The sequence below is a fragment of the Melanerpes formicivorus genome, unplaced genomic scaffold (assembly GCF_026170545.1).
Source record: "Melanerpes formicivorus ecotype bairdi unplaced genomic scaffold, bMelFor1.0.p_v2 SCAF_27, whole genome shotgun sequence".
NCBI classification, from domain to species: Eukaryota; Metazoa; Chordata; class Aves; order Piciformes; family Picidae; genus Melanerpes; species Melanerpes formicivorus.
The window spans coordinates 9,186,447-9,204,723 of NW_027142379.1; the positions used below are offsets into that span (position 1 = coordinate 9,186,447).

At 42.7% G+C, this 18,277-nt stretch overlaps 1 protein-coding gene across 3 annotated transcripts in view; it reads right to left on the reverse strand.

Moving 5' to 3' along the window:
- Nucleotides 1-18,277, reverse strand: part of INPP4B (inositol polyphosphate-4-phosphatase type II B) — a 339,838-nt gene that overhangs the window by 256,745 nt on the left and 64,816 nt on the right. The gene's annotated exons all lie outside the window — the stretch shown is intronic.

The window sequence follows — 18,277 nt, forward strand, 5'->3', positions numbered from 1 at the left end:
CTGGTTAGGTATTTCCCATGAAGTTCTTTAGTGCTTCAGTAATTACTCTCAATAATGAATTCAACTTCAGAGTTCACATTTTGGCTCACGTTACAATCTGTGTACTCAGTAGAACCACTCTTACAGCACAGGCAGCTATTTTGTTGTAAAATTTCCCCTAGAATCAAGGCAGAATGACAAGATAATCTTATAATACCATTATCTTTTCTGCACTTTACAATACATAAAACAATTGTCTTCCCTTTTATAACTTCAGTTGATATAAAAGCAGAGGTATTAAGAGTCTCTTCTCACCAACAAAGATTCCTACTAGACTTACACAGAAGTCATTAAGTGCTGAAATCTAAGCCAGTAAAAACTTGAAAACTTTGTACATCATCTATCAAAATAAACTACTCCCTCTAAGTAAATTGCTTGCAATACATATCTGTTACTACAGACTCACTATCACCCCATCCACCAAGACCCAGCATATTGGTTGCATCTTTCCAGGCATGCAATACTGAGGAGACCAAATTGAATCTACAAAACATGATAACATCAGGAGCAACCATCTTATTGCTTCCTATTTTCCCCAACTTCTGTCCCTCTATTATAATGAAAAGCTGGTGCAAAGCAGGGCCACCTACCCCCTGCCACCTTCTCCTGTAGGAGGCTGTGATGTCTAGCTTCACCCATCATGAAAAAGTTATTGTTATCCAGTTAAATTTATTCATGAACCCATTCAATATAGAGCATCTGCATTTTCATCACATAGTCAAACAAATAAATGTATGGCATTGAGTGCACCCTCAGCAAGTTTGCTGATGACGACAAGCTGTGTGGTGCAGCAGGCACGCTGGAGGGAAGGGAGGCCATCCAGAGGGACCTGGACAGGCTGGAGAAGGTGGGCACAAGCCAACCTCATGAAGTTCAATAAGAGCAAGTGCAGGGTCCTGCATCTGGGTCGAGGCAATCCCAGGCACAAATACAGGCTGGGCAGTGACTGGCTGGAAAGCAGCCCTGAGGAGAGAGACCTGGGGGTGCTGGTGGACGAGAAGCTCAACAGGAGCTCTCAGTGTGCACTTGCAGCCCGCAAAGCCAATCAGATCCTGGGCTGCAGCAAGAGAAGTGTGGCCAGCAGGTCGAGGGAGGTGATCCTCCCCCTCTACTCAGCCCTGGTGAGACCCCACCTGGAGTACTGTGTCCAGTTCTGGAGCCCCTATTACAAGAGGGATGTGGAGGTGCTGGAACGTGTCCAGAGAAGGGCCAGGAGGATAAGCAGAGGGCTGGAGCACCTCTCCTATGAGGACAGACTGAAGGAGTTGGGGCTGTTCAGTCTGGAGAAGAGAAGGCTCCCAGGTGACCTAATTGTGGCCTTCCAGTATCTGAAGGGGCCTACAGGAAGGCTGGGGAAGGACTTCTCAGGATGTCAGGTAGTGATAGGACTAGGGGGAATGGAATGAAGCTGGAGGTGGGGAGATTCAGGCTAAATGCGAGGAGGAGGTTCTTCACCATGAGAGTGGTGAAACCCTGGAATGGGTTGTCCAGGGAGGTGGTTGAGGCCCCATCCCTGGAGGTGTTTAAGCCCAGGCTGGATGAGGCTCTGGCCAGCCTGATCTAGTGTGGGGTGTCCCTGCCCATGGCAGGGGGGTTGGAACTAGATGATCCTTGTGGTCCCTTCCAACCCTGAATGATACTATGATACTATGAAATGTATATATACTTATGTAGTCACTTTAAACAAAGACACAGGAGAATAATTCTCCTAGAAGAATCAGAAGTGGGTTAAATGAGGAAAATAAGCCAGGGGGGAAGAAAAATCCACCTGAACTGAGGCTTGACATAAGATTTCTGTCTCTATCTCAGCTAAGTGTATCTAGAAGAAAAATGGCTAACTAGAGAAATGGCTCTTGTTTTACAGGAGGTCTCTGTGTTCTTTCAAAAGCTCTGCATTTTAAATCACATTTGTGGACAGGAAACAAGCAGTAATTTCTCTAGCAGTCTGAAGAGTGGTTCTGATAAGATTTACATAATTTAGGCTCCTTTGGCTATGGCTTCAAATCTAAACAAACATTTCAGAGATGTGACAATACAGCACAGTACAAGTTGGCACCTTAATGAAGATAACTACCTCCATTGGGTGAACAGAAGCATTTTAGGCAATCAACAAGCTTCGGAGAAGGATTTTTGTTGGAGGGATTGGTGGTGGGTAAGTTGTTTTAAAGAAACTTTAACCAAGTCACTGCCATAAGGTTTCAAGTCCAGATTTCCACTAATACACAATTTTCCAGATGAAGGTAGTTTAGTCAAAATCTTAAAAATGGATCAGAAATCCTTAAGCCTCACTAAAAACTGTAGCCATGGGCAGGGATGCATCTCAACTAGACCAGGTCGCTAAAGGCCTCACCCAACCTGGCCTTGAACATCCACAACCTCCCTGGGCAACCTGTTCCAGTGTCTCACCATCCTCAACTGTCAAGAAATTCTTCCTAATATCTAGTCTGAATCTCCCTTCTTCAAGCTCCAATCTATTCCCTCTCGTCCTATCACTACAAGCCCTTGCAAAAAGTCCCTTCCCAGTTTTCTTTCAGGTACTGGAGAGCTGCAGTATGTTTTACAAAAGAACATCCGACATTCCAGCACCATCTCAGTAGCTTGGTAGTTTTTGTCTCCATTTTTCCATTATTTAAGGAAATCAACTACCACAGCTCTGATCTAGTGGGTTTGTCTTTCTGAATCATCCCTCTTTCAAGAATCCCTCATTTACTCACATGTACAGCAGTATTTTGGAACTTTCCAACAAGAATGGCTTAAATTAGCTACTAAACAGCTGGCCCTGCCACATGCAGGCAACAAGCACTTTCCTCACCTCCTTCCAGGAAATGTTAATTCCCATAATTGTGAATTGTACAGCTGTTTCACCTTAGTTGTTCATGTTATGGTCAACAGAAAATAAAAACCAAAAACCATAACCCATCACTGAAGGGTTACTGCATAGTTAAAAACTACTGGAGGTTAATCATTTAAATTTCAATACTTAGACAAATAAACACAACAAAAAGTGACTCTTTATATCTTTTTTTGTTAATTCATGTAAAGATTTTTAAGATGATACAGTTGAAAGGACATACTACCTGAATGTGGGAGGCTGCCAACCAGTGCAGAGGAATTTGCAATCTAAACAAAATCAACAGCTTCAGAGAAGCAATTTCCAAAGCATGTGGTGATGCTATACATTCTGTATCTCAATGGCCATCATGGTGCTCATTTGCACTCAACAACATCATTCAGCTTCTGCCTCCATGGAAGTTGAGGGCAGACAAGCAGAACACTAGAGTTACTGCCAAATGAACACATTATTGACCAGTATCACCTCTTTCGAACCAGCGAGGTCCTCGTGTACCATTTCAGAGTGAACTTGAGGTTATACATAGAAAACAAAGTCATTTCTCTCGCTGCCTCTGCCACTGCTTCTAATGATTTAATCTCACACTTGATTAGCTTATGTGAAGTCTGACCTTAAGAATTGCCTGGTGACAGAGGGAAGTGGAAGATGTGGTCTAAATCAGAGGCCACAATTTCTCCCCAAGCTTCTGCTTCTCATTAACTCACTACCTCTGAAGAGTCAAAGAAAATTTTAGTAGTTCTGCCTATACTGTCAGCAGGGCATGGATTCAAAACCATGTCTGGTATGTCCCATCATTTATCTCAGCATATAGATGTGGCAGCACAGTCGAGCTTTTCCTCCCCCACCACATTCTGTTCTGGAGCTCACTCAAAATCTACATTTCAGCATATCTGTGATTCCCAGCAGACGGAAGCCAGGTGATTTGATCGAAATGGAGCAGACACTCAGAGAGACTAAATCAACAATTGCTTCTGACAACAGAAACCTTGCTCAGAGTTTTTAAGACTCTTCTGACTGACAGCGTTGGTCTTCAAAATGAGAGCCCCAGGAGAAAAGGACTTGAAAAAGCAGTTACACTGTAGTTAAAAACCTGAAATGCATTCGTCCAGTAGTATCCTTTAAAACCACTCATGATACAGAACAGCTACAAGCTATCTGGCATTATTCCAAGATTAAATTATTTAAATTTCTTATCTCACTTAGAATATTTATATTCCTACTGTGCTTGATGAAAGAAAGTCCTCAAGAGCAGTGCCTGCCTGTCTGTCTTTTAAAGCTCTCAGACAACTGAAGCTCTTCTTTCAAGTCCTCTGTTTTGTAACTTTGATCTGGGGAACACCACAATCATAACATAAATATAGCTCTATAGACTACAACAACATTCCTTAGTAACAGTCTCAGTGATCTGGCTTGGTTTTGCCAGCAGCTTTTGGGGTTTCTTTTAATAAGACAAAAGTTGACATCATTAAGTACTTAATGTTTTGCTCCCTTCTGTAGAGCAAATCCAATTTTCCTTTCTGTTACCTCATTTCCACTATAATTTTCAAGTGTGGCACAAAACTGTGTTACAGAGAAGCTGAAATAGCAAATATCAGTGTCTCCCTGGATAGATCACAAGCAGTTACATCTACATAAACAAAAGTAATACTTATGATGCATTAGGCAACTACATAGGCAGTTGACACACTGGAAGAAAGGGATGCCATCCAGAGGGACCTGGACAAGCTTGAGAGGTGGGCCCATGCAAACCTCATGAAGTTCAACAAGGCCAGATGCAAGATCCTGGACACAGGCCAGAGTAATCCCAAGCAGAGAATGGACAGAGAACTGCCTTGTAGAGGAGGACTAGGGTCACTAGGTGATGATAAATTTAACAGAACCCAGCAATGTCATCTTACAGCTGCAGACCCATAGACAGCCAGTGTAGACAGGGCATGCAAGTGATCCCTCCCACTTGCTCTGCCCAGGATAGCTCCAGATTTGCCCAAACAGCTATTGCCCTACTCCATCAGCTTGGAAAAAAGCCTTATTCAAAGCTCAGAGCCCCAAATACCATAGCTACATGGAAAATTGAGGAAGACAAAAATAATAATGTCAAAGATACAGTTTTGGACTCTAGGAACGTTTGCCCTTGAAAGTAAAACTTGTGAAGGGGCTTGATTTGGCACTATTGTAAAACAAAGGAGAAAACCTCCATATTCTCTGGCCTGAGTGCAAAAATCAAGTGCAAGTCACACCACCACTGGACAAGTTATTTTGAAATATAATGCTGGGGGCTTTTTCCTGCTAGAATATAGAATAGAATTGAATTGAATAGAATTAACCAGGTTGGAAAAGACCTTGGAGATCATCAAGTCCAACCTATCACCCAACCATCTGTTGGATAGTACTCATAATATATACTATGCATAAGACTATACCACAAATAAAACGATATAGTGTATATACTGTAGAATATGTATAGGTACAAAGATAGTTTTTACTCTACTCACATTATTTATTCTCACACTTTAGCAGAGGTGTAATTAAGGGATACAGGAAAGGAATATTTGGGGGGGGGTGGGAACTTTTCATTAAAAGTGTCAAGTATATAGCAGAGAGTAAAAAAACATTTATAAATACTGCATATATTGGTGACTTAGTTGTTACTTAGCACAAAAGTCTGGGCTGCTGCATATTTTCATTACATGTAGAATTATTAGTTTTATTAATGCACAAGAGGCAGACAAGGGGAGCAGCTCACCTGAGTACCCCAGGGAGAGTGTAGGGGTTGGGGAGAAGGAAGGACTGCTGTTACTTTGGGGCACTCATTAGGGCAGAAGCCTTTTTATTGCACCAGGTTGAGCTAGTTGATTATTAAATCTGAAAGAACTGGCCCTAGGATCAGAAAGTTATTAATACCTTCCAGTGTATTATTCATTAGTATATGTGGCTGATTTCCAGGGGTGATTTCCAGCTATTGTCAAGGCCATCAGAAACCATCTTTGTTCACTACAGTGTTAGGTCTATTAGCATAGCAATATTCTTACAAATGCAGACAGCCACATCATGCAGAGAGATGATTCCTAACACCAGCTAGATTATTTCTATTATCTCTTTACAAAGAAAAAAAAAGAGCCATCTTATTGCATCCTAGCTGAATCTGTAACTACTGGCACTGCTTCCCATTTCTTTATACATGTGCCCATTCATGATTCACATGCAAAGCCTAGAAATGTAGCTATACAATAATCTTTTAAACTATCCTGATGAAAACAAGCCTGTTAGCACACTGAAAGCTAAACCCTAATGAATGAAAGTAGACCATCCTTCTTAATATTTTGGTGTCACCTGAAAATGTAGAGAAATAATTGCCTCAAAACCAGACAGAGACACCTAATCTATGCTTGCCCACTGCTGCCTGAGCATATTTTTTCATTTCCTTCTGTCTCCCTTCCCACAGCCCTCACCAACAAGCTGATTCTTCACTCAGTATGTTCTTTTCTTGCATTCACCTCTTCTACTCTAAGAAAGAAGATATGACTGGAAAAGAATGTAGGACCCCATCATCATCTCATCTGTGCATTTAAGTGAAACTCAGCAACAAAATAATTTCTGTGTGTTCAGTGAGCAGGTCCCCAGCAGTTACTTGAGGTCATGCCATACAGCACAGGAAGTATTTGAGAATAAACAGGTAGAGGAACACTAGGCAAGTTGTACTTTACGTTACCAAGTGCAGAAGGCTAGCAGCTGGAAAGTAGCCCTGAGGAGAGAGACTTGGGGGTGCTGGTGGACAAAAAGCTCAACATGAGCTCTCAATGTGCACTTGCAGCCCGCAAAGCCAATCAGTTCCTGGGCTGCATCAGGAGAAGTGTGGCCAGCAGGTCAAGGGAGGTGATCCTCCCCCTCTACTCAGCCCTGGTGAGACCCCACCTGGAGTACTGTGTCCAGTTCTGGAGCCCCTATTACAAGAGGGATGTGGAGGTGCTGGAACGTGTCCAGAGAAGGGCCACAAGGATGATCAGAGGGCTGGAGCACCTCTCCTGTGGGGGCAGACTGAAGGAGTTGGGGCTGTTCAGTCTGCAGAAAAGAAGGCTCCGAGGTGACCTCATTGACTTCCCAGTATCTGAAGGGGGCCTACAGGAAGGCTGGGGAAGGACTTCTCAGGATGTCAGGTAGTGATAGGACTAGGGGGAATGGAATGAAGCTGGAGGTGGGGAGATTCAGGCTGGATGTGAGGAGGAAGTTCTTCCCCATGAGAGTGGTGAAGCCCTGGAATAGGTTGTCCAGGGAGGTGGTCGAGGCCCCGTCCCTGGGGGTGTTTAAGACCAGGCTGGATGAGACTCTGGCGAGCCTGATCTAGTGTGGGGTGTCCCTGCCCATGGCAGGGGGGTTGGAACTAGATGATCCTTGTAGTTCCTTCCAACCCTGAATGATACTATGATACTATCTTCTTGATCTGAGCTGCTCAGCTCCACACAAGGCTACAAGACTGCTTTCAGAATCACAGAAGTGTTTCAGCTGGAAAAGACCTCTAAGATCAAGTCCAACTGTTGATCTAACGCCAAAGTGGCCATTAAACCATGTTCCAAAGTGCCACATTTACACATTTTTTCAAACACCTCCAGGCAACAGTGACTACCCCTTCTGAAAGCCCTCCCCTTGACAAAACTCACTCCTTCACTCCCCAGTATATCGCTGATTTACATGAAGGAGGAAAGGCTAATGAAGGGATATTTATTAATTTTTTTTAGGACAAATGAACTTCTTTATATCCTGAAGAAACTTTCTTTAGTGCAAAGGATTCACTACTGCTGTGATACAGCTAGGACTCAAGTGCCCTCTACTAGAAGGCAAAACATCATAGAGACTACACCTTGCCAAGAAATTAGTAATTACTTGAAGAGCATACACCTCTGATATTGACCCAAGGCATTTAAGATACTTTATTCACATAAATTCTTCAGACACTCTACAGGGGGAAACATTCCTGTCAAAATATACACTTTAACAACAGAGACTTGAGAATTTCAGTTCACTGCCAGTACTAAGAAGGAGAATGAGGCTGGACACCTATTAATGAACTCTGCCAGTAACTTGAGGGTGCACCAAGAAATGATTAAAAAAAAACAAATGAAATTAAAAAACCCAAACCACTACTCTGCCCTCAATCACAATTAGTAGTTGAGTTTTTTTTTTTTCCAAGTGCAGAGAAACCTTGACAGGCTGGACAGACGGGCAGAGGCCAAGGGCATGAGATTGAACACATCCAAGTGCCAGGTTCTACACTTTGGCCACAACAACCCCATGCAGTGCTACAGGCTGGGGTCAGAGTGGCTGGAGAGCAGCCAGGCAGAGAGGGACCTGGGGGTGCTGGTTGATAGTAGGCTGAACATGAGCCAGCAGTATGCCCAGGCAGCCAAGAAGGCCAATGGCATCCTGGCCTGTATCAGGAACAGTGTGGCCAGCAGGAGCAGGGAGGTCATTCTGCCCTTGTACACTGCACTGGTTAGACCACACCTTGAGTCCTGTGTCCAGTTCTGGGCTCCTCAGTTTAGCAAAGATGTTGACTTGCTGGAACATGTCCAGAGAAGGGCAACAAAGTTGGTGAGGGGTTTGGAGCACAAGCCCTAGGAGAAGAGACTGAGGGAGCTGGGGTTGCTTAGCCCGGAGAAGAGGAGGCTCAGGGCAGACCTTATTGCTCTCTACGACTACCTGAAGGGAGGGTGTAGCCAGGTGGGGGTTGGTCTCTTCTCCCAGGCAGCCAGCACCAGAACAAGAGGACACAGTCTCAAGCTGCACCAGGGGAGGTTTAGGCTGGACGTTAGGAAGATGTCCTCCATAGAAAGGGTGATTGGCCATTGGAATGTGCTGCCCAGGGAGGTGGTGGAGTCACCATCACCGAAAATGTTTAGGAAGAAACTGAGTGGGGTGCTTGGTGCCATGGTTTAGTTGATTAGATGGTGTTGGATGATAGGTTGGACTCAATGATCTCAAAGGTCTCTTCCAACCTGGTTAATTCTATTCTATTCTCTAAGCAGCACGTGCCATCATCATTTTAGCAACCTTAACAGAACGCTCTGCTTCACAAGGTCCTGAAAACTCCAATGACTGTGGTTTAACTGCACAGCACCTTGAGCAGTGTGCAAACAAAATCTTTAAACATTTCATACTGGAATATAAAATTGCTCCCAGCTTGCAGCACACATTAACATCCTCGACCTTAATCAGATTATTTCAAGCCATTTAACAACTCAAGAGTAAATAAAAAGAGAGTTAGTTCTTAGAAAAGGTTTCCAGAAGAGGCTGGTGTGGGATAACACACATGCTGGGCTAGGGTGTTTTACAACCATCCCCTTGAGATTACGTGCTGGATCCCACTTCTGTCAGACAGAAAGCACTCAGTGAGGAACTCTGGGGCGTTTCTCACATACCTGAAGAGAGGACCAGAGGCAGCTTTGTGCTATGCATTGTGTGGCAAATATTGTTCTCTGCAGCAAGTTTCTTTCCTCTCACTAATTTTGGAAGCCTGACTGTGTGGTTTGTGATGACTTCTTTAGGGTTTGTCACTACTTCTCCCATAGCACGTCCTTATTGGCATGCTCACTCGTGCACTTGCACGTGTACACACTGCTTCAAATACCTGATTTGCAAGTGCAACACACTGAGGTGCCACATTCCTTATTTTCAGGCAATCATTTAGCAGATAAAGGAAAAAGGAACGCTCTGCTGTGTGCTTGTAGAACCTCAAGGACTAGCTGATCCAGGGAAAATAATCTCAAATCACTTACAGCAAAGATAATGATTCTGTCCCTAATGCAATCAGCATGCTGCTTAGAGCACAAATTTACTGTGGTACTTGCAGCAGAAGAGACAAACCTCATCCAGAGCAGTATATAGCCAAATAACCATTTTAACTTAAACCAAACACTTCTCAAAACAAAATGACTGAGTTCTGAGGAAAAAAAAATAATTCAATGACTGTCTTCAGATTTTTGGGACAATTAGCACTGAGATTTCCACTTCTACAATCCAGTTACTGGGAATATTAAACTTACATTCATTTGTTTATATTAATAAGTACGAGATGAAGACAGAAGCCATGGCTTAATTAGATACCAAGAGATTTTTTTCCATGTTTTCAGTCTCTACATCCTGCTGCTTTGCAGATGCACAGCTCTGTGCAATGGAGCAGAGAGGAACAACACTACAGGCTAAAAATCTAGAGCAGTTCTTTGGGGCTATAAATTGGGAGGCACAACACAGCAGAACAGAGTCTGTTTGAAATTCTAAGGTTAGTTTGACTTGCTCACAATATTAAGGGTACTACAAATGATAATATGAAAGATATCTTTTTTTATTCCCACCTCTGTTCCGCACAAAAAAAACCTTGTATAGCAAACTCTGAGACCATCAGCTCAAGAAGTGCTCAAAGGAAACAAATTAAACAACCTAACCTATCACAATCATCACCAGATTAATTCAATTACAAATTTCAGAGGAATACTGGAGAAGCTGTCAACTGAGTAGGAACTGAAATGCCAGAGAGAAAGCTGATACACTTTGCTGTCAGCCTGTGAAGACTTTACATATTGTAGTTAAAACATCAGCAGCCTTTGCCTATTACACCAGAGCCCCATGTGGCATTAAGAGATGCAGATCTGCTGGCTGAAGTCAAACTGATCTAATTTGAAACCAGTCAAGGTTCAGTTGCCTTTTCATGCTCTGACATTTTTGGAGCATTTGAGCCTTTTGGATGATGGTGCTAAAAGCAGCAAGACAGAGTCCACAAAATAATAAAACTGAAGACAAAACTAATAAAGCTCAAGATACTATAAATGTTTGTTTTGAATCCACAGCAGAAGAAATAAATCCATTTCTTTAAAAAAATGCTATCATTAGTCAAAGTGCCACCTGGCTGAGGAAGAAGTTTTCACTTGCTACAGGAGCTGACTTCAAGAGAAACTCCATCTGTCAAATCAATGTACTCGCACCAAATCTGCTGTTCAATACACCAACTGCACAAAACAGAGCTGGCAATCCAGGAGGTTTTGTTTTACTCTCTCACTATCATTTTTCTATATGAAATATGCTAATTAGAGGCATTTTCCCCATTCCAAATCTTTACCAAGTAGGGAGCTTTCACTGTGCTCACAAACATCAGCATATTTTCTTTATTGGATTTTTCATCCATCTTTATCTTTCTTCACATCCATACACACTGATCAGCAAATTTGCAGATGACACCAAGTTAGGGGCAGATGTTAGTCAGTTAGAGGGTAGAAAGGCTCTGCAGAGGGACCTCGACCAACTGGACAGATGGGTGGAATCCAAGGGGATGGCATTCAAAAAGTCCAAGTGCCGAGTGCTGCACTTTGGCTGCAGCAACCCCATGCAGAGCTACAGGCTGGGGTCAGAGTGGCTGAGAGCTCCCAAACAGAGAGGAACCTGAGGGTGCTGATTGACAGCTGCCTAAACATCAGCCAGCAGTGTGCCCAGGTGGCCAAGAAGGCCAATGGCATCCTGGCAGGCAGCAAGAATAGTGTGGCCAGCAGGAGCAGGGAAGTCATTGTGCCCCTGTACTCAGCACTGGTTAGGCCGCACCTTGAGTACTGTGTCCAGTTCTGGGCCCCTCAGTTTAGGAAGGACATTGAGACTCTTGAACATGTCCAGAGAAGGGCAACAAGGCTGGGGAGAGGCCTTGAGCACAAGCCCTGTGAGGAGAGTCTGAGGGAGCTGGGATTGTTTAACCTGGAGAAGAGGAGGCTCAGGGGCAACCTCATTGCCCTCTACAACTACCTGAAGGGTGGTTGTAGCCAGGAAGGGGTTGGTCTCTTCTCTCTAGCAACCAGCACCAGAACAAGGGGACACAGTCTCAAGCTGTGCCAGGGGAAGTTTAGGCTGGAGGTGAGGAGAAAGTTCTTCACCGAGAGAGTCATTAGTCATTGGAATGTGCTGCCCAGGGAGGTGGTGGAGTCACCATCCCTCGAGCTGTTCAAGAGGAGACTGGACATGGCACTTGGTGCCATGGTCTAGTAATGGGTCTGTGGTGACAGGTTGGACTCGATGATCCTCGAGGTCTCTTCCAACCTTGGCAATACTGTGATACAAATGACTAACAACTACCTGAAGACAGGTTGGACTGAGGAGGAAGGGCAGGTCCAGCCTCTTCTTGATGACAAGCAACAGAACTAGAGGCAATGGTTTCAAGCTGTGCCAGGGGAGGTTCAGGCTGGATATTAGGAAATACTCCTTCACTGAAAGGGTTATCAAACATTGGAGTGGTCTACCCAGGGCAGTGGTGGTGTTCAGTCAGCCTGTGGACCTGGCACACAGGGACACAGTTTAGTGCTGACCCTTCACTTCTCGGTCAAGTGTTGGACTGGATCATCTCTGAGGTATCTTCCAACCATATATATTCTATGATTGTGTAAAGACTGTTTTATTTATCAGTAACAAAGTTACATAAAACAAACATCATTCATAGCCAGATGGCAGTATGAATTTGGCTTCCCAAAGAAGATTCCTGAATTATTTTGTACATCAAAATAGATGAAAAACAAAAACCCCACGGAGCAAGCAAATAAAAACTTTTAAAAGCAGAGTTGAGGAGAGCTAAAGCTATGAAATTATTGTTGAAGGCACTTTCCAAACTTTCAGTATTGCAAACTACCTGCTTGCTACCTTCCTAGCCATCCACGGCTTACACACGAACTGCCAGTTCCCAAACCCGATCAAGCTAGTACTGATTCATGGCTTCCTGAGCAGCTGCAGGGGTTTTGAAACCAATTTGTTAATTTTGACAGGTATTTACATGACAGCTGATATGCATCATGAAGTTTGCGATGTTTAACTAGAAGGAAAAACCCATGTACTGCATGTCTTTCAAAGGGTACTGGAAGAGAACTGATCCACATGAAAAAAACCTCACACTTCGGCAGAAGCATAAGCCCTGGAGAGAATGACAAGTTTGTCTTACTGTAACCCTCGAAAAACAGGTCAACACAGAGATTGCTATTTCATAGGCTTCCTACCTCAGGGAGACAGCACCAGGCTTCAGAGCAAGGGCAGGTCTTAAAAAGAGCTCAGGAGGGCTGATGTGGCAGAGGCCTCTCCTCTGCCCTGCACACATTCAACCTCACAGCACCCCAAGGGAACCTCAGGCAGCCAGAGCACGATCCATCACGAGGGATGACCTCGATGCAAACATTCGCCTTTCTCCCAGACAGCACAAGTCAAACAACTCTTCTCCTACACTGCCTGCTCATCTTAGTTTTGGCCCAAGAAGACCTTTTGGATACTCCTTCTCAAACTGCCAATAATAGGACTAATTCAATGAGCTCAACAAGCCTGGTATTACATAGTTATCTCTTAATTTTTGGTTTGGGAAGATGGGGGGAGGGGGGGGGGGAAGGGAAACCCCCTCCCAATTTTTCTCTGAAATCTTTGCCTTCTGGTCATAAAAAAAGCAAAATTCCAGCTCTTTTCTGTGATTCACCCAGCCTTTATAGCAGAAAACAAATCAGCACAGCCCTTACCCTGCAGAAAACTTCAGCACCTTGAATTTTGCAGCAAATAAGAGCAGAATTTTTAAGACCGTGCTGCAAATTATTTTGAAATGGCAATAGCATTAAATTTTTAAGCAGCACTCCTCCATTGAAAATTAAATATAGGAATCCACTACCTTGGAGGCATATCAGCTTTTCAGTTATCATTGAAAAGTGGCAATTGCATTCCATACTCTGTATTTAAACCGAAGTCAAGAGCTTGCTGTCAGTAAGTCAACAGAAGTTCACAGCAAGTTCTAGCAGTAAGGTCACTGGCAACACACACAGAATTCTGTGTGACAAATTTGCATTCTCTCAGCAGCAGGAAAAGCTGTGGTGATCTTACAGCTGTAGCCCAATATATTTTCAATTCCAAATATTAAGTTACGTTCACCTTAGAGGTGAAAATTGGCTGGCATTATAAGGTAGGCTCCTGACTTGGCCATTTACTAATAAATAATTAGACTCAAAAGGTTAAATGGGTGCTGAATTGGGAGCAGATTGTTACCATTTTATTTAGGAAGCACAGTATCTCTTATTGCATGGGTAACAAGGAGGGGGGGTTGAAGTCATTCAACCTCTTGGACAACTAAACTCTTTTTATTAGATTAAAACAACCAAACCACTTCAATGCTTTCCATCCTTATAACACCCTTTCTAACATACTTAAATTATTTACTTTGTGAGGAATGTTTTACTTTAATAATGTGGCAAAGAATTAGTTCATTGTATTAATTACCAGTCTGTCTTGATTAATAGTTAGGAATAATTATTGTAACATACAATAATGAGAGTCAGAAAATATGTCATGTGTAAATGGCTCCTTAAAAATTGCAACTTACCATTGATAGGCCAGCTAACACCAAAATGATGTAGCATCTGAAATATGGGTTGCACGAAAAATAAGGGGAAATGGTACTCAAAAATTAATATAGGTAACACAGAAAATGATATTACAGTGAATGAAAGGGGGAAAAAAAAACAGATAAAATGAGAGGACAAAAAAAACTACAGGGGAAAGCAAAACTAAGAGGCAGGTGGAGAACTGGAAATTTCACATGTAACTGGAAGAAAGAACCACCTCTCCCTGAAGGCCCAGGGAGAGAAAGCCAACAGAGATTATAAGACTGAAAATGGAAGAAACAAAAAGACCTGACTAAATTAAAGCTAAATTCCCAGAGGAGGCAACTAGATGAAAAGAAGAGCTGAAATAGATAATATCCCTGCAACGATTTGATGAAAATGAAGCCCAGGGAAGGAGCTAAATAACTTACATAACGGTAAAAAAACCAAACATGTTCATCTAGCAAATGACCCTGGCATCTAAAAACATACCAGCAACCCAACACTGGCCAAGTGTTTCATGTGCTTACCACACAGAACACACAATTCCTTAGATTTTTCTGACTTAGTGCCTTGGACACAGATGTCTGCAACCGTGAGACTTCATCAGCATCTCTTCCTCTCAGTCTGCTTAATGAAACAAGGCCACAGAAAGGGAACTGCATTTCCAGCTCTCACTTATTGTGTCTCCATTTCTTTCCAATTTCTGTAACGGTTAATATCTGCCAGAATTCTTCTTTTTAATTCCTGAAAGGACTTCCTAAATGAAAGCTCAACAAAGAATTAATTATAGCAGACATTGCTCTCTAAAGGTCTGATCATCAAGTTCTGGACAGCAAGATCAAACTGGTGCAGAGATTACGACCCACTCACCAAATTAGGCCCAACTGAACAGCAATTTCTGCAGTTCCTTAGGAATGAAAGGTCACTCACTCCCACAGAGAAGAGAGAGTATGCAGAGCACAACACTATTAAAAGAGACAGCAGGCTGCCTGCTACAGGTGAGCGAAAAAAAACCCATGGAAAGCAGAGCACACTCTGTACAGTTTGACAAAGCATCCTTTAAAATGTAATACCCTGTATATTCAAATTCCAACTCAGTAAGAAAAGAATCCATAAAAAGGATTTAGATCTTTCACATTCATCCCCTTTAAAGTCACTGTTGCTCTAGGTACCTTTCTTCACTGAACCTTACTGATTTTCTCACCCTACATTTCACATGAACCAAGACTATTCCATTCACGTTGCTACCCACAACAAATATCTTCTAAGAGATCCAACAATCAGAATGGTTGGAGCATAATTTAAGTGTATTCATCTCCAGCTTGGGAATTTCAGCCACTGAAGGAGCACTCTCTCATCAACTGCTTCTACTGTGACAGATACTGTCTACCTACCGTAACAGATACTGCCTACCATCCTATGAAAAGCCTGGAAGAGGGATGAATATCAGCATTCAGCGCTTGGAAAACAAACCTGTTTGGCTTTCAGTCAGCTGCAGTAGCATATTACAGCTGAATCCATTAGGAACAAGGAAGAACAAAAAGAACAAGGTGATTTCAAGACCTGAAAAGGCTCAGTCAAGTGGCTATCTTCCTGAGGTCTGCAAAGCCCAAAACAAGATGTACTAGAGAAGAGCATTACATTGCCATACTGCAGTAATCCTTTAATCCTCAGCCCACGTGTGCGCAGAAACAAGTACCTGAAGCATTGCTTACATTAGAATTCTTGTAACCATCACAACTTTAAGGTAGCTCTCTTCTTGTTTACATTTCTGCCTTCCCCTGCAGGATGATACCCCACCTTGCCTCTGGGAGGTTCCAAAGGAAGATTTCTTGTTCCAAGCTACTGGGATCACAGAGGTGGATTTTTAGTGCTTTTATAAATACGTTTTCCCCACGTGGAAGAAAAAAGCACAACGGAATTTAACGCTCATGTCATTAGCCAGCCTAAAAACCTACTAATTAATTCCTGAGAATGTATAAACAATCCTTTGAGATGTTCCTAATCTATCCATCCAGAGATACCAGATCCCTAGCTAGAGATACAAGGAGGGAAAAACTGTATTTTTAATCGTTTCTATATTCATGTTCTTCTTGGCTTGTTTTCATTAGCCATCTTTCTCATTTATCCTTGATATACTCAATGTAACAAAGCACATTAAAATTTATCTCTCTGTTCAGTACCTATTTCTAATCTTTATAAATATATTCAGCACATACTTTATTTTCCATTTTCCACTGCTGTATAATTTAGTCTTATCCTTGAAGAAATAACCTCAATTCTGTTATTTTATCAGGTTTATGACATGTGAAAATAAGTATTTTAATGAGGTAGAAAACTGTCTTTCACCCAGCTAGTTCATTCTAGAATTTTAACATGTTTCATACTGTTTGGACATTTTCCCCACTGGAGAGAATATTTAACATAATTAGTCTGCATACAGCATGTGCACATCTCACTCATCCAAGAAATCAATGTAGCACTTACGCAGCGACGTTGAGCTGAAATTATCTCGTCTCGAATGTTTCATACACTAAAGGCATAACCCTAAAAACGTGGAGCCCACAGTACTCAGAAAAGTCAAAATGAATGACAAATGGGAACAGTTTGGAGAGGCTCAAGCCTTATCTGCCTCTCAGTTATTGTAGCCTCTATTACTGGTAGACAGCTACAAAACTGCACACAAAGTGTATAGTGATATGTATTGGCGGCATCAAGTTATTAAATGAAGAATCAATACATTTGCTCTGGTAGAGAATTGTAACTAACGAAGCAAGGTGGGCTGTCCTGCAAAACTTTCATCTTAAGACTACAAGCAAAAAAATGTAACTGCACATTAACATGCATTTCAACCCCAAAAGGACAAAAAAGACAAGATAGTCTGGAGCACAGGTTCCAGTCACCTGTACCAACCTGAAAGATTCTTGTCACCGTGCACTAGTCCCCAAAAAAATTCATGGGCTACGTTTGCTGAACTTGCTTATCACTTAGCTCTGTAATTTCACAGAATCACTAGAGCAGAGCTAGTGGGAAGAGACCTTGAAGATCATTCAGTTCAGCCTCCAACCTAGTGCTGAAGGATCAGTGCTAAATTAGGTCCACACGCTGCTTGAACACCCCCAGGGATAGTGACTCCACCAGTGCCCTGGGCAGACCATTCCAATGCTTGCGAACCCTTTCAGTGAAGAAATACTTCCTAATATCCAGCATGAATCTCCCTTGGCACAGCTTGAAACCATTTCCTCTATTCCTACTGCTTGTCATCAAGAAAAGTTTGGCTCCCTCCTCACTCCAACCTCCCTTCAGGTAGTTGTAGAGAGCAATGAGGTCTCCCCTGGGTGTCCTGTTTTCTAGGCTTAACAAGCCCAGCTCCCCAGAGGTCATTTCCAACAATAGCACTAACATACAGTGCTCCTTTTAAAATTTCAAAGCAAAAGGTTATATTGACACTGATTGCAAAACAAAGATGTCTCTCTCTGTGGAGAGCTCTGCTTTAACACAAACATTTACTTAAAAAGAAAATTACACAGAACTCAACTTGGAAAACTCAAGGTTTGCTTAACCTACATAAACATTTAATTAGAAGATACTCAATCCTCTTGCATGATACAGCTTAACAAAACAGTACTCTGGAATTTAAAAAATATATTAATCCCTTAAATAATAAAAAATGCTGATTGACAGCTGCCTAAACATCAGCCAGCAGTGTGCCCAGGCAGCCAAGAAGGCCACTGGCATCCTGGCAGGCATCAAGAATAGTGTGGCCAGCAGGAGCAGGGAAGTCATTGTGCCCTGTACTCTGCACTGGTTAGGCCACACCTTGAGTACAGCGTCCAGTTCTGGGCTCCTCAGTTTGGGAAGGACATTGAGACACTTGAACATGTCCAGAGAAGGGCAACAAGGCTGGAGAGAGGCCTCAAGCACAAGCCCTATGAGGAGAGGCTGAGGGACCTGGGATTGTTTAGCCTGGAGAAGAGGAGGCTCAGGGGAGACCTTATTGCTGCCTACAACTACC